Source organism: Hevea brasiliensis, chromosome 2 (assembly GCF_030052815.1).
Source record: "Hevea brasiliensis isolate MT/VB/25A 57/8 chromosome 2, ASM3005281v1, whole genome shotgun sequence".
NCBI lineage: Eukaryota > Viridiplantae > Streptophyta > Magnoliopsida > Malpighiales > Euphorbiaceae > Hevea > Hevea brasiliensis.
In genome coordinates, this window is record NC_079494.1 from 97,384,772 (window position 1) to 97,402,451 (window position 17,680).

Below are 17,680 nucleotides of genomic sequence, written 5' to 3' on the forward strand. Positions count from 1 at the left end.
AGTCTGATTAATCAAGAATTGAAATTAAAAGAGAACATAAGATTTTTAACAAATGGAGTTTGACATTAACCATGACTCTAGCTAGAATTGGAATTTTATAACGGAGAGATCTCAGTACATGGTAACATATGATTAAAGGTTCATTTAAGGTATTCCTTATTACTGATTGGGTGGCCATGGTATACTATGCTAGGTGTCAACTATGGTCTATGAGATTCCCAAAGTGATTTAGAGAAATCATTTATGATAAGAAAGAGTTCTAATGATATTAAGAGTTAATATCATTTCTCATTACCAATTAGTAATAAGCCTAGTAAGTCACATACCTACACAAGTTATTCACCAAGTAAAGTATGATTTAATTGATTAATTAAAGAGTTTAATTAATTAATTAATTAGATTTATTTTATAATAAGATTGCAAAGTCCCTAGTATTACTTGAAACCAAATCTAGGTTGTTGGATGTATAATATAAACAAAATGATAAAATTAATTAATTGAGATTAATTAATTAATTAATTTATATGTGATATAAATTATTTTGAGAGAGAAATTATAATTTTGGAATGAGAACTCAAAATTGTAAGCAAAGGCAAAATAGTAATTTTGCACATGGTGACACATGGCACCATGAGATGGTGACACGTGGCACCATGAGATGGTGACACGTGGCACTAATTAAGGTATGCCATTTGTTTTCATGTGATGGAAGATGAAACATGATGATTTATTCTTGGCTTGACACTTATCTTAATGAGATTGATGTCACACCTTACCCCTCTGTAAGGCATAACATGATCCCGTAGAATACCTAATGAACTACCGAACTTCACCTACCGATAACTCATTAAGTACCCTACAAGAGATTTTAAAACAATTTTCTTATCTTTGACAAGTGGTGAGCATTTCAAATAAGTATTTAAAACATTTAGTTGAAATTAAAACTAATTAATATTTTTGGCCATTTTAGTTTTCCGCAAATTTTATAAAAATTTTGACAGAGTTTCCTCTGTATTTTGAGAAAACCGTTCTTCGAATACCTGTAAAAAGCACTTCTAAAAGTTTTTCTCAACCACTACTTCAATTTCAAACTCAATCTCAAACAATTTCTCAAATTCACAAGTTCAATAATTTCTTCAAAATACTGTCCATCAATATCATTTATTCATATTCCATTCAAGATAAACAATTTATATATTCATCATACTAAAATTTACATTCAGGAAGTCCAAACTAAAATTTATTACAACTTTTATACAAACTTTGTACAAGTTGCTCAAGACCCATGTACATGTCCATACATTTATGTGCAATATATACATCAAAAGAAATATTTACAGTTAGGGTATAAATTATACCCAAGACTTCAAGTGATGACTTCACACACCTCGTGACTCGATCTGCGCTCCTCTAATTTCTCAGATCTGCGGCAAATAAAGCTATCATTGAGTACTAAGACTCATGGTGCACAATATACTAAAATAATCTTTATGCAAAACTTAAAGCACATTCATTCAAAAATTTGACTAAACATGAAAATTAAATACAATCATGCATTGTAAGATTTTACATGTAAACCAAGTTTATTTCAAAGTATCAAAACACATTTCATAAAACCCACAGTTAAATCATGCCATTCGAAACAAATAGAATCTCAATAGCCAGAGGCTAAGAGAAATCACATGAATCTCGATAGCCAGAGGCTAAAGAGAAATCATGTCACAAGGCTAGCTAGCTCAAATATATGGATATCCATTCACATCCTCTTCTCCTGGCACACCTCAACACTTCTCATGAGAAGGAATCAAAATTCGAAACTAATTACCCCACAAGTCGTGCTAGTGAGGTGTTCAAACATATGGTCATGATACTGTGGTTTTAAAACTTATCTTAACAATTTGCTAAACATTGTCATTTCAAATATACACAATAAATTTCACAATTTGAATCAAAACATCATAAGTAAGGTCACAATACTTTCAACAATTCAAAGCAACAATAAAATGCATATTTCATTCATTTAATCAATGAATTTTTTTAAAGCATAGTAATATTGTGCACAAACCTCAAACGAGTCGTCCTTTAGCCTCGACTCGGTTCCTCGGGTTCCTTCCCGATATTCTTTTCAACTGAAACACACAATTTTACAATGTTTCAGTACTAGAACTTAAAATAAATTCAAAATAAACTTAGCTTCACATTTACCTAACTCTAACGTGTTAAATTCGACGTTCTCGAAATTTTGTGTTTCGAGTTACTATTCACTGCACTATTCAAGTCAAATTATTGACTTTCTAAGGCTTAATAGGTATGGGAACTCCAACTTCACCCACATACCACATTTTGGTCACCAAACTTGTTGGTTTTGGTCATTTGTTTAAAGCTTAGGTCATTTTGGCAAAATTGCCAATTTTCGGTTTTGGTTTTCCGAAGTTGCACTATTCCATTGGTCAATCTACTGTTGGAATTTGACAAAACTTCCTTCATAGAAAATGTTCCTTATTGTCTTAAGTGTATTCTCATTTTTGGATCACCTCAATCGGAGTTTTGTAGCTCAAGTTATGGCCAAAATAAGTTTACTGTTTACGTGCTCATTCATCGCAATTTAGGTGCTGGCAGGTTTTTGGTCCAACTTTGGTCAATTATTTGATCAAGTTAAGTTCATAATTTGGTCTCACTTTCTTCATATGAAATGTTGTACTATGTCTTAGATTTCCATCGGTTCAAGAATCGCCTAAATCCGAGTTTTCTAGAGAGAGTTATAGCTATCCAAACTTTGCTGCTCAACTAAAAATCTGTAGAATTTCAGTGCAGAAATTTTAACTTTGCTCAATGATTTGAATGAGTTAATGGCCTAATTTGGGTTGGTGTTCTTCATGAAAGTTTTAGGTCTATATCATATCTAATTGCTGGTAAAATTTCAGGTCAATTTGACCTACCTAGCTCGAGTTATGACCAAATGAACAGTTACTGTTCATTTGGTCAGTTAATCTTTAGTGGCAGCCTGCTATCAACTCACTTTGGTCAATTGTTTCACCAAGTTTTGGTCAGTTTTTGGCAATGGTTCCTTAATGAAAATTGTGCTCTTTTATGTCTATTTTCATCTCCAATTGGTGGCATATCCATTAGGCTTGTAAAATTTGAGTTTTGGTCCTTCAAAGTAGGTTTGGTCATGCTGCCAGCAGCATGACCATTGACCTACGACCTTAGCTAAATTTTCCACCATTCCCACACAATTCATTTGGTCATTATTGACCATTTTTCAGTCCACAATTGGTCAAAAATATCATTTATGCATTTCTCAAAATTTTTGGTTTACAAACCCTAATATTCAAACCCTACTACACTAAAATGTTGCATTTACTCCCATTTATGCATTTCCAACTTACTACCATTCTCATGCAAGCTTACTAACACATTTAATTCATTCAAAATACATCAAACTCTCCCACATCCATGGCTGGCTGAAATTCTAGTTTGTCCTTCCCCCATATTTTTATTTCATTTCCTTAATCCTAAGTTCATTTCAACCATTAATCATGCATTTAAGTGAAGAAATAAGAAGTTTAACATACTAACCTTAACTTTAAATGCCAATTCTTCACTTTCTCTCTTCCTTTCCTCTTTCTTTCTTGTTCCTAGGTTGAGATTGCAAGGTCTAATGAAGTTTCTAGGGGAGTGATGTTGATTGGATGAAGAAATTCAAGCTTAAAGTAAGCTTAAATGAAGAACCATTCATGGAGGATTTTGGGGAAAATGGGATGGCAAAGAGAGAGGTGAAGAAGAAGAAAACCCTAAATTTTTTTCCTTTGTTTTCCTTTTACACGTTTTTTTTCTGCTTATGGAAGACCCCTAAATCCAAATTAATTAATTCAATTTATTAATTTAGTTATGACATCATGCATGATGTCATAACTTTTGACTTTTCCAACCTCTTTCCTTTTCTCTTTTTTTTTTTTTATTTTTCTATTAGTTCTTTAATTTAATTCTCGATTCCGAAATTTTCTTTTCTCTGATTTTATTCGACAGTTAGGTCAGGAGTCAGCTCTCGGGGTCAATTGACCAAATTGCCCCTCGTCGGTTCATCCCGGTTTGCAAATAATCCAATAGTTCTTCCGCTCACGACCTAATTATTTGACCGACTTAATGTTCTTTTTCATGATTTTCTCTTTTCCATTGTGTTCATAAGGGTCCTAAGGACCGCAGCGTCACTTTTTACGGTTCGAAATTTGAGTTTAAAACGACTTCGCAGTCGTTCCCGAGGAGGTCACTCATCGCTGTGACTCTCGGCTCGTTTAACCTCTTATGTTCTGTTTTTCTTATTTGTAGTTAACTAATTAAACATTACTAATTATTTATGTTTATGGCTTCTCAAGTTGTCTTAGGTGTGACTCTAATCTCTTTATTTGTCCGGACCGACACCGGTCACCGGAACAGTGAAATATACCAGGCTATACAACGGGGGTGTTACAATTCTCCCCCCCTTAAATAAATTTCGTCTCGAAATTTTACCTGGTATCAATCTCTGAATAGCTGTGGGTGTTGTCTCCTCATGTCCTCCTCTCGTTCCCAAGTAGCTTCTTGGCCTGAATGATGGTTCCACAGCACTTTTACCAACGGTATCTGCTTATTCCGTAGCTGCTTCACCTCATAAGCCAGAATCTTTATGGGTTCTTCTTCATATGTGAGGTCTGGATTTACTTCAATTTCCTCTACTGGTAGTACATGAGATGGGTCTGATCGATACCTCCTCAACATAGACACATGGAAGACATTATGTATCTTCTCCAACTCTGGAGGTAGTGCCAACCGATATGCCAAAGGACCCACTCTCTCCAGAACCTCATATGGCCCAATGAAACGAGGACTTAGTTTCCCCTTTCTGCCGAATCTCATAATTCTCTTCCAAGGAGAAACTTTGAGGAAAACTTTCTCACCCACTGCATACTCAATATCCCTTCTCTTCAAATCAATGTAGGACTTCTGACGATCTGATGCAGCTTTAAGTCGATCTCTAATCACCCGGATTTTCTCTTCAGTCTGTTGAACAATTTCGGGTCCAATCATCTTTCTTTCACCCACGTCATCCCAACACAACGGGGTTCTACATTTTCTGCCATACAAAGCTTCATATGGAGGCATCCCAATGCTTGATTGGTAGCTATTGTTGTAAGCAAACTCAATCAAAGGCAAGTGTGTGTCCCAACTGACCTCAAACTCAATCACACAAGCCTGTAGCATATCCTCCAAGATCTGAATTACCCTCTCAGTTGGCCATGCATGCGTGGGTGGAATGTCTTGAAGTTCAATCTAGTTCCTAGGGCTCTCTGAAGACTACCCCGGAATCTAGAAGTGAACCTAGGATCTGCATACGTCACGATGAATACCGGCACTCCATGCAATCTCACAATCTCATCGATGTATAACTTGGCCAATCTTTCTAAGCGTAGTCCATCGGATGGCGAGAAAATGAGCGATTTAGTCAATCTCATCAATAATGACCCATCTTGCATCATGACTCTTACGTGTCCTCGGAAGTCCCATCACAAAATCCATCGTTATTCTCTCCCATTTCCACTGCAGTCTGGTAGTGGATGTAACAACCCAGCGGGTACTTGATGCTCTGCCTTCACTTGCTGACAAGTTAGGCATTTGGATACAAATTCCGCCACATCTCTCTTCATACCCATCCACTAGTAATGCTCCTTTAGCCCTCTATACATTTTTGTACCACCAGGGTGCATGGTAAAAGGAGACTCATGTGCTTCCTTTAAAATGATCCTCCTCAATTCAACATCATTAGGAACACACATTACGCCTGGTGTAGCAATAGACCATCATCTCCGAGTGAGAATTCGGTTTCTTGCCTGTTGGACTTCCTCCATCAACCGATACTTCGATCATTACGGCGACCATTCTAATCGATCAATCAACACCGGTTTGTACATGCCATGCAACCGTATCGCCCATCATCGTTAATCTCTAGTGGCATGCAATGATCTCAACTCATGTACCAAAGACAAAGGAGTAACGTAGACTTGCCATAGTCTTGCGACTTAAGGCATCACCACAACATTAGCCTTCACTGGTGATAGTCTATCGACAATCATAGTCTTTTATCAACTCTAACCATCTCCTCTGTCTCAAATTCAGCTCTTTCGGGTGCCCAAATACTTTAAACTCTTATGATGCGTGTAGATGTAGCACTTCTCCCCATACAAATAATGTCTCGGATCTTAAGAGCAAACACAATGGCTGCAAGCTCCAAATCATGTGTCGGATAATTCCTCTCATGCGGTTTTAGCTGGCGTGATGCATAGGCAATAACATTTCGATCTTGCATCAACACACAACCTAACCCATTGTGAGAAGCATCGCTATAAGCTGTACTCTTTACGGAGTAGGTAAAGTTAGGACTGGAGCTTCAGTCAAACATCTCTTCAATTCATCAAAACTCTGCTGGCATTTATCCGTCCACTGAAATTTTACATCTTTTCTAAGCAGCTTGGTCAATGGAGATGCCAACATGGAAAATCCCTTCACAAATCTACGGTAGTATCGGCTAAACCAGAAAACTACGAATCTACGTGACATTTACGGGTGGCCTCCAGTGGGACGACTTCAATCTTACTTGGATCTACCTTAATGCCCTCTTACGATACTACATGCCCCAAAAGATATTTCTTTCAGCCAAAATTCACACTTCGACAATTTGGCATATAGCTGTTTCTCTCTCAAAGTCTGCGGTACAATCCGCATATGTCTATCATGTTCTTCTGCATTCCTCGAATAAACCAATATATCATCTATGAATACCACAACAAACTGGTCGAGGTATGGTCTGAAAATAGTGTTCATCAGATCCATAAAAGCGGTGGAGCATTAGTTAACCCGAATGGCATGACTAAGAACTCATAATGGCCATAGCGGGTTCAAGGCGATTTAGAAATACTTTGCTCTTGTACTTTCGGTGATAATAACTCGATCTCGGTCAATTTTGGAGAACAATTTGCACCCCTCAACCGATCAAACAAGTCATCAATGCGGGGTAATGGATATCTATTCTTTATTGTCACCTTATTCAGCTGCAGATAATCAATGCATAGCAGGAGAGTGCCATCCTTCTTCTTTACAAACAATCTGGCGCTCCCAAGGTGACACACTAGGGCGGATAAAGCCCTTGTCAAGCAACTCTTGCAATCGCACTTTCAACTCTTTCAGTGCGGGTGCCATTCTATATGGCGTTATGGAGATTGGGTCCACACCGAGCATAACATCAATTTCAAATCGCACCTCTCTTTACGGAGGTAATCACGGCAATTCATCGGAAATACATCAGGAAAGTCACATACCGTAGGGATGTCCCTTAGTCTTTGGACTCCCCACCGGGTGTCTATCACATGTGCCAAGTATGCTTCACACCCCTTTTTAATCATCCTTACGCTAGTGCGCCGAAATGATGTTTGATGGCGATAAATGCCTCTCCCGTGTATTACCACATCACCGTACAAAGGGAGACCAAAAGTAGTATCTTGATCTCTGATCAATCATAGCATGATGCAGCTAACCAATCCATGCCCAAGATAATATCATACTCTCTGAAGGGCATTTCAATCAAGTCCGACAGAAAACATGTCCTTGGATCACCAAAGGACGATCTCTATAGATTCTGTTGACCGGACCTCTTGTCCTAACGGACTAGTTACTAGCACTTCAAAACCCATTTGCACACATGGAGCGACAAGTGAACAAACTATGCTAGCACTAACATATGAATGGGTTGAACCGGATCAAACAATACAAATACTTCTTGATCGAGAGATAGAGAATGTACCGGCTACCACATCGAAGTCTCGGCCTCTTCTCATTTGTTTCATTGCGTAGATTCTGGTTGAAGCACTTCCTTGTCTGGCCGACCAATTGTGCCACTGCTGAGCGGTGCCTCTACCTCTGCCTCTTCCTCACTTGGCCCATTGTGAACCTGCGGGAGCGGGACTGCGAATAGATCCTCGGCGTAGTAGGAGCTGGACCATATCTCGGAGCGCTAGTGCAGTCTCTTGCTAAATGACCCTTGCCTCATGATTAAAATAGGCTCCGGTGGCCCAATAACACTCCCCATGAATCTTGCCACAAGTCTCACAGGGCGGGTAGGCTGTGAACCCACAGCAGTGCGCGGACCTAGGGGTCTCTGTCAGGAAAATCTGCCTCTACTAAATCTTCCACCTCGACCCCTGCTGGGTCCACTAAACTTCTTTCTCTTTCCAGAGGTAGCACCAGAACTCTGTTCAACTGATTTTTCCCCCTTGTCTTTTTCCGATTTCTCTTGTGAACCCTTCCTCACTGCCCCTTATGATTCTATCATTTCTAATTCCAAGGTTTGTGAGATCAATTGAGAAAAATTCGATGTCTGAAACCCACAATTTGCATTCTCAGACTCTGTCTAAGCCCGGACTCAAACCTCTTGCATCTGTCTCTGGGGGTGGAGACTAAGCTTCCAGCATAGTGGCTTAGCCTTGAGAACTCTCTTTCATACTCTGCTACAGTTCGGTTCCCTTGTTTCAAACTCAAAAATTCTTGCAGTTTTTGATCAACATATGCATCTGGGATGTATTTACATGCGAACTCTCTGATGAAGTCATCCTGTGTCAAGATCGTGGTTCGACCAAGGCGTGGGGATGGTCTTCCACCAATCATACGCATCCTTGCGATGGCGACACGGAATATTCCAACTTCAGCTCATCTTGTGATGAGTTTCTTATACTCTCTTTCCATTCTTTCAATCCATTGCTCTGACTATAAAGGGTACACTGTACCCTTAAATTCTGAATCACCATTATTTTGCAATTTATCAAACTTTCTTGCTTGAGTCTTTGGTTGTGCCACAGGTTTTTGGTTTGGAGCTTGAGCAGACAAACCCCCAGCCATATGTTGAAACATTGCAGCTATCTGCTGTCTGCTGTGCAGAATTTGCGGCATTTGTGGATTTGGTCTTCTTGACCCCGACATTCGGTAAAGTGGGCTTCCTTGTGCCTCGGCTTCAGCAGATCGCTCAATCGAGCGATCCTTCTTCCATTTCAGGTGAAGTTAGGGTATCTCTGAACAAGTAACACAAGGAGATTTCCCTCCGTTAGTTCATATTCATGATGTAATGCCTTTGTATGTAACAAATATGGACATTGAGCAGTTGTACTTAACAAAGAAAAGACACAAATTCACAATTGAAAACATAATTCAAAAACTTGCTCTGATACCACTAAAACATGTCACACCTTACCCCTCTGTAAGGCATAACATGATCCCGTAGAATACCTAATGAACTACCGAACTTCACCTACCGATAACTCATTAAGTACCCTACAAGGGATTTTAAAACAATTTTCTTATCTTTGACAAGTGGTGAGCATTTCAAATAAGTATTTAAAACATTTAGTTGAAATTAAAACTAATTAATATTTTTGGCCATTTTAGTTTTCCATAAATTTTATAAAAATTTTGTGAGTTTCCTCTGTATTTTGAGAAAACCGTTCTTGAATACTGTAAAAAGCACTTCTAAAAGTTTTTCTCAACCACTACTTCAATTTCAAACTCAATCTCAAACAATTTCTCAAATTCACAAGTTTAATAATTTCTTCAAAATACTGTCCATCAATATCATTTATTCATATTCCATTCAAGATAAACAATTTATATATTCATCATACTAAAATTTACATTCAGAAGTCCAAACTAAAATTTATTACAACTTTTATACAAACTTTGTACAAGCTGCTCAAGACCCATGTACATGTCCATACATTTATGTGCAATATATACATCAAAAGAAATATTCTGATTAGGGTATAAATTATACGAAGACTTCAAGATGATGACTTCACAAACCTCGTGCTCGATCTGCTGCTCCTCTAATTTCTGTATCTGCGGCAATGATAAAGCTATCGCTGAGTACTAAGACTCAGTGGTGCACAATATACTAAAATAATCTTTATGCAAAACTTAAAGCATATTCATTCAAAAATTTGACTAAACATGAAAATTAAATACAATCATGCATTGTAAGATTTTACATATAAACCAAGTTTATTTCAAAGTATCAAAACACATTTCATAAAACCCACAGTTAAATCATGCCATTCGAAACAAATAGAATCTCAATAGCCAGAGGCTAAGAGAAATCACATGAATCTCGATAGCCAGAGGCTAAAGAGAAATCATGTCACAAGGCTAGCTAGCTCAATTCTATGGATCTCCATTCACATCCTCTTCTCTTGGCACACCTCAACACTTCTCCGGAGAAGGAATCAAAATTGAAACTAATTACCCCCACAAGTCGTGCTAGTGAGGTGTTCAAACATATGGTCATGATACTGTGATTTTAAAACTTATCTTAACAATTTGCTAAACATTGTCATTTCAAATATACACAATAAATTTCACAATTTGAATCAAAACATCATAAGTAAGGTCACAATATTTTCAACAATTCAAAGCAACAATAAAATGCATATTTCATTCATTTAATCAATGAATTTTTTTAAAGCATAGTAATATTGTGCACAAACCTCAAGCAGTCGTCCTTTAGCCTCGACTCGGTTCCTCGGGTTCCTTCCCGATATTCTTTTCAACTGAAATACACAATTTTACAATGTTTCAGTACTAGAACTTAAAATAAATTCAAAATAAACTTAGCTTCACATTTACCTAACTCTAACGTGTTAAATTCGACGTTCTCGAAATTTTGTGTTTTGAGTTACTATTCACTGCACTATTCAAGTCAAATTATTGACTTTCTAAGGCTTAATAGGTATGGGAACTCCAACTTCACCCACATACCACATTTTGGTCACCAAACTTGTTGGTTTTGGTCATTTGTTTAAAGCTTAGGTCATTTTGGCAAAATTGCCAATTTTCGGTTTTGGTTTTCCGAAGTTGCACTATTCCATTGGTCGATCTACTGTTGGAATTTGATAAAACTTCCTTCATAGAAAATGTTCCTTATTGTCTTAAGTGTATTCTCATTTTTGGATCACCTCAATCGGAGTTTTGTAGCTCAAGTTATGGCCAAAATAAGTTTACTGTTTACGTAATCGCTCATACTGCAATTTAGGTGCTGGTAGGTTTTTGGTCCAACTTTGGTCAATTATTTGATCAAGTTAAGTTCATAATTTGGTCTCACTTTCTTCATATGAAATGTTGTACTATGTCTTAGGTTTCCATCGGTTCAAGAATCGCCTAAATCCGAGTTTTCTAGAGAGAGTTATAGCTATCCAAACTTTGCTGCTCAACTAAAAATCTGCAGAATTTCAGTGCAGAAATTTTAACTTTGCTCAATGATTTGAATGAGTTAATGGCCTAATTTGGGTTGGTGTTCTTCATGAAAGTTTTAGGTCTATATCATATCTAATTGCTGGTAAAATTTCAGGTCAATTTGACCTACCTAGCTCGAGTTATGACCAAATGAACAGTTACTGTTCATTTGGTCAGTTTAGTGCAGTGGCAGCCTGCTATCAACTCACTTTGGTCAATTGTTTCACCAAGTTTTGGTCAGTTTTTGGCAATGGTTCCTTAATGAAAATTGTGCTCTTTTATGTCTATTTTCATCTCCAATTGGTGGCATATCCATTAGGCTTGTAAAATTTGAGTTTTGGTCCTTCAAAGTAGGTTTGGTCATGCTGCCAGCAGCATGACCATTGACCTACGAATTTAGCTAAATTTTCCACCATTCCCACACAATTCATTTGGTCATTATTGACCATTTTTCAGTCCACAATTGGTCAAAAATATCATTTATGCATTTCTCAAAATTTTTGGTTTACAAACCCTAATATTCAAACCCTAACTACACTAAAATGTTGCATTTACTCCCATTTATGCATTTCCAACTTACTACCATTCTCATGAAAGCTTACTAACACATTTAATTCATTCAAAATACATCAAACTCTCCCACATCCATGGCTGGCTGAAATTCTAGTTTGTCCTTCCCCCATATTTTTATTTCATTTCCTTAATCCTAAGTTCATTTCAACCATTAATCATGCATTTAAGTGAAGAAATAAGAAGTTTAACATACTAACCTTAACTTTAAATGCCAATTCTTCACTTTCTCTCTTCCTTTCCTCTTTCTTTCTTGTTCCTAGGTTGAGATTGCAAGGTCTAATGAAGTTTCTAGGGGAGTGATGTTGATTGGATGAAGAAATTCAAGCTTAAAGTAAGCTTAAATGAAGAACCATTCATGGAGGATTTTGGGGAAAATGGGATGGCAAAGAGAGAGGTGAAGAAGAAGAAAACCTAAATTTTTTCCTTTGTTGTCCATTTACACGTTTTTTTGCTTATGGAAGACCCCTAAATCCAAATTAATTAATTCAATTTATTAATTTAGTTATGACATCATGCATGATGTCATAACTTTTGACTTTTCCAACCTCTTTCCTTTTCTCTTTTTTTTTTTTTATTTTTCTATTAGTTCTTTAATTTAATTCTCGATTCCGAAATTTTCTTTTCTCTGATTTTATTCGACAGTTAGGTCAGGAGTCAGCTCTCGGGGTCAATTGACCAAATTGCCCCTCGCCGGTTCATCCCGGTTTGCAAATAATCCAATATTTCTTCCGGCTCCCTGACCTAATTATTTGACTGACTTAACAGTTCTTTTTCATGATTTTCTCTTTTCCACTGTGTTCATAAGGGTCCTAAGGACCGCGTCACTTTACGGTTGAAATTTGAGTTTAAAACGACTTGTGATCGTTCCCGAGGAGGTCACTCATCGCTGTGACTCTCGGCTCGTTTAACCTCTTATGTTCTGTTTTTCTTATTTGTAGTTAACTAATTAAACATTACTAATTATTTATGTTTATGGCTTCTCAAGTTGTCTTAGGTGTGACTCTAATCTCTTTATTTTTCCGGACTGACACCGGTCATCGGAACAGTGAAATATACCAGGCTATACAACGGGGGTGTTACAATTGAGACAAATATAAAGCAAGATTAGTTTATGGCTTGACATGTGGCACCAATTAATTGCTTTTATCTCTTGTATATAAATACAATATAAGAAGAAGAAGCAATCTTCTTCTTTCTTCAACCCCTTGGACGGCATCACTCCCTCTCTCTCTCCTTTCAATTTTCTTCCATTGACAAGTGAGAGAAATCTTATTTCTTCTTGAATCAAGACTACTAGAAAGGTTTCTAGTGTCATATATCCATATAACCTTCACCAAAGAAAAACCCTAAAGTATTAGTGGTTAGCAAGCTTCAAAGAGAGGATTTGGGACTAGTGAACCTTGGTGTGCTTATGGTGGACAAGCTAGAGGGGCAATATTTTTGGAGCCCTAGGAGCACCCAAAGGGAATAAGAAAGATTGATTCAGCGCCTTGGAGGTTAGTTGACTTCAATCCCTTCTTTAGTTAGGGTTTAATAAGATTAAATGCTAGATACCAATCTTTAATGGCAAATAAACTCTTAATGTGTGCTAAAAGTATGTTTTAGCATGCCCATGGGCACTAGAGGTTGGCTAGGTGCATAATTAATTTGGCATGCTAGCATGTAACCCTAGATAAATTTTTTGAATTCCAACCTACTAATAGCCCCAACCACGCTTCCCATGCCTTCAGGAAATAGTTCTAAATATAAATATGAGTAGTGTTTAAAGATGAATAAAAACCGTGGGAGATGCAAATGCGATCAATTGAATTGGATGTATGGCTGCTCTATAAACTTTAATTACTGATTTATTGCCCTACTGTTCTGTTTTGTATATTTTTGCTTTATGAAAATTTTAGTTGAAGGCTGGACATATAAATAATATAGTAAAGAAGTAATCCTAGAGCAAACACAAAAGTATGTAGGGATAAATATTGATTGTGAAGAAACAATTATGGAATGTGAAAAAGTTAGAAGGATTAATGGTAAGTAAGATATTTGCAAGGTAGTAAATCCCTTATAAAAAAGTTTAGCAAATATAAAATCTTGTGATAATATAAATATGTAAATCAAAAGAACTCGAGCATGAATGAAGTTAAAATATGATGATTGGAAATAAGGAAGAAAAATAAAGACTGGTTTGGGGAAATTGTATTTATATAATTTCTTATATTTTCTTGATTTAAAAGTGGTTCTTGAATGCTTGTAGGTTTCTTATAAGATGTGAATTGTGATAGGTGAATCATTATGTGTAGTTTTGAGTTATTGTTGATAAGAAGAAGGATGTATACCTAATAGACAATAAGACAACTTAGCTCTAAATTTAAATTTTGGGTAATGTAAATGAGCATAAGTGCATGGCATTTATGGAGGGATTTTTCTTGCCTAAACTTGGTCTACTATGAACTCAAAATAAAAGATATATAGTGGGACTCACCTATTAAATTCATGGGTCTCACTTGTTTGTGTCATGGGTTCATAATAGATCAGATCTAAGTAAAAATTTCCCTTTATAGGGTTAATTTTAGATTTATTTGTAAGATAGGAATGTCTATATTTAATTGTTAAATGTAAACAAAGGTATATTGATTATGATTATAAAAACATTTTTTTTCGATACGCATTATATTCAAAGGATGAAATGATAATTAATAGAAACAAATGAATTAGGTACCACTAAATTATATTATTAAATGTGATAAAAATTATTACATTTAGTAGGATGGTTTCATTTCACATGTTCAATTAGCTATATGTTTTTATAGTATAGGGACGGGTGTGACATTATGATTTTTCTTGTAAGAATTTTGTTGAAATGCATGTATTGGTTTCTCCTTGACCTTGGATTACTCTTCCAATTGTCCTTTAAATTCTTCTGTTACAAAATACTAAAGACATAATGATGGTTAAGGCTATATTCAATAAATAAATTAATCATTCAAGTATGACATGTTTGCTTTTTGAATTACAGAAAATTGAAGATTACGAGAAAAAAAAATTAATTTCCCAATTTTTTCAAAATTTTCTGCAGTAAATTTGAGAATTTCACTAAATAAACTTAGAGTAAGGACAAAGATACCCATTACCCACCTATGCTTTTCTTTTATTTGAACGTTATCTTTCACGGTTAGATTGTATCTTCTTTATCAAGGCTACATCCTCCTTCATCTTTGCCGCCTCTTCAAGTTTAATCTTAAAGCCAAATTTTGCAAAACATTGAATTTAGTGATAATGAAGAAAAAAAAAGAAATGAGAGAAGTAGGAAGAGGCAAGCAAAATTTGATTTTTGTTTTTATTTTTAAATTTGGGGAAATCACAAAAAAGTATCATGTGATTTCACCCCATTTTCACTTAGAGTTTGTGGTTTATTTTGTAACAAAGTAGTACCCTAAGATTTGCACTATTAACAAAAAGACAACTTTTTGTCCTTGGTTCCGTCAAATACTACTAACATGGAGGAAAGGTGGTTGACGAGGATTAAAATAATATTATTTAATATTTTCAAAATATAATATTATTTTTTAAATATTTTCACAAAAAAAGAATATATATAAAAAAAACACATAAGTGACCTTATTTAACCTTGCTTGACTCAAGTTTAGAAGAAAATTTGTTTGCTCTCATTTTAACATAACATAACATTCTCTCCCAATTTTTAGTCAAGAATCTCAGTTGTTTGAATTGATTGAGGGTTAAAAATTGGATTAGTTGTTTAAACATCATTCAATTGAAGGTTTTGGGTTTGGAAGATTGGATTACTGTGAGTGTTGACAGATATTGGGATAAATTCACTGTAGAGTGAGAGAAATTAAAAGAAGAAATAAGCTCCATTTTCTTGAGGTGCAAGGCATCAAATCCCCTTGCTACAAGTCAAGCTACTACCATTGAATTTTAACAAACCTGGGTACATCAGAAAATTTGGACATATGGATGAATTTTGTGAAAATATTTTATATTTTTCTATGATGAATTTTTTTTATTTTGGTCTTATTTATATATACTATGATTTTGGGAGAAATGGGGGAAATAGTCTATAATAGGAAAGAAAATTTATAGTGTTACTAATGTAGAATTTTTTAGGTCTTCTGTGTTGATGATATAAACAACTTTCTATTGCCTTTTGTCCTACTACATAATTTTATGAGTCTTGTTATGTTAATGATGTAAACAGCTTAAATTGGCTTTATTAGCAATATTAATCAATAAATTTTTCATTGTTTTTCAAGTTTATAGTGCATTCTTTATATATTACAGAACTGCATTTTCACCATTTGTATATTAGAGGTTCAATTTTGTCTTTGAACAATACTATTTTGCATTTTCACCATCAGTTGCATCCATTTCCTATTTATGTGATCAATCAATAACTCATTCAATAAAAAATTGTAACTACATTCAATCCAAATGCACTAAACAATCACATCTGAATTATACAAAATTTTCTTCATTCAATAAACAAAAGGTCATTACATTAGCTGTATATTCACCAAACAATTTTCAGTTAAATAGATCATGTTCAAGGAAAATACAAGTGCCCTTTCTCATTTTCACTTCCCAATCCCAATTCACTCAATATAATATTGAGAAAGCACATAATATTCCAAGCCATTTGCACATTCTCTACAGGTATCCATTACATAGCCTTAGAGTTGCTTGCAGTTCCCTTAGAGCCGCAATTTCCTCAATATATGCATGTAATGCCCTCTCCATATGATTGTTATGCTCTTTTATTTTCTTCATTTCATACACCAGTTTTGCTCCCTTGCATAAGCTTCAATAATTTCATCTTCACACTTTATATTTTGTAAATAAAAATATTTTAACTTTAAAAAATATTTTTAATTATTTAAACTATAAAACAACTTTTTATTCTTTAATATATTATTTTATTTTTTTAACGTTGTTAGTTGATACCATTAATTTTAGACTTATTTAATCAAAATTAAAACTCACGATTTTATTTAACCATCATTAATTTTTAGGTCTTATTTAACTATTTGATATTAATTTAAAGGTCAAAATAGATCTTTTGCTTAAAAAAATCTAATTACACAAAAAAATGCAACACTTTTATTCTTGAAAAAATGGGCCGAGCCTAACGCACCCCTAAAAGCTAGCTCAAATGGAGGAAGTGCTTAGGTTTTATATATAGCTCAAATGCCTCATCCCAAACCTATGTGGAACAACATACCCCCCTTACGTTCTGGCATGAACATCTGCAGCGTGAAGTTTGTAGGCAAACACAAATGCAGGTGATTTAACATTGAAGCAGGGTAGGCTTGAGAGAATAGGTTAGTGAGAAAGAAGAGAATGAGAGAATTATAGAGCTTGATTATTCTCTCAAGCCGATTGGGGTTTATATACCTTTACAAAATATTATAATATAGGAATATACAGATTCTAGGCTATTTTATAGATTCTAAAAATAATAATTACAAGATTGTAGCAACTAATTAGGAAGATTAGCATGTGAGTTAAGGTAAGAATACAAATAAATCAAGGCAAGCATCTCAATAGTCCCCCTAAAGCTAAAGCGTGCATGTCATATGCTCCAAGATTGTTACAAATGTATTCAATCCGTGGTCCTCTGACAGATTTAGTCAGAACATCTGCTAACTGGTCATTTGAATTAACAAAACTAGTGGCAATACACCTTGATTCAATCTTCTATCTAATAAAGTAGCAATCTATCTCTTTATGTTTCATTCTTTCATGAAAAACTGGGTTAGAGGCAACATGGAGGGCTACTTTATTGTCACATATT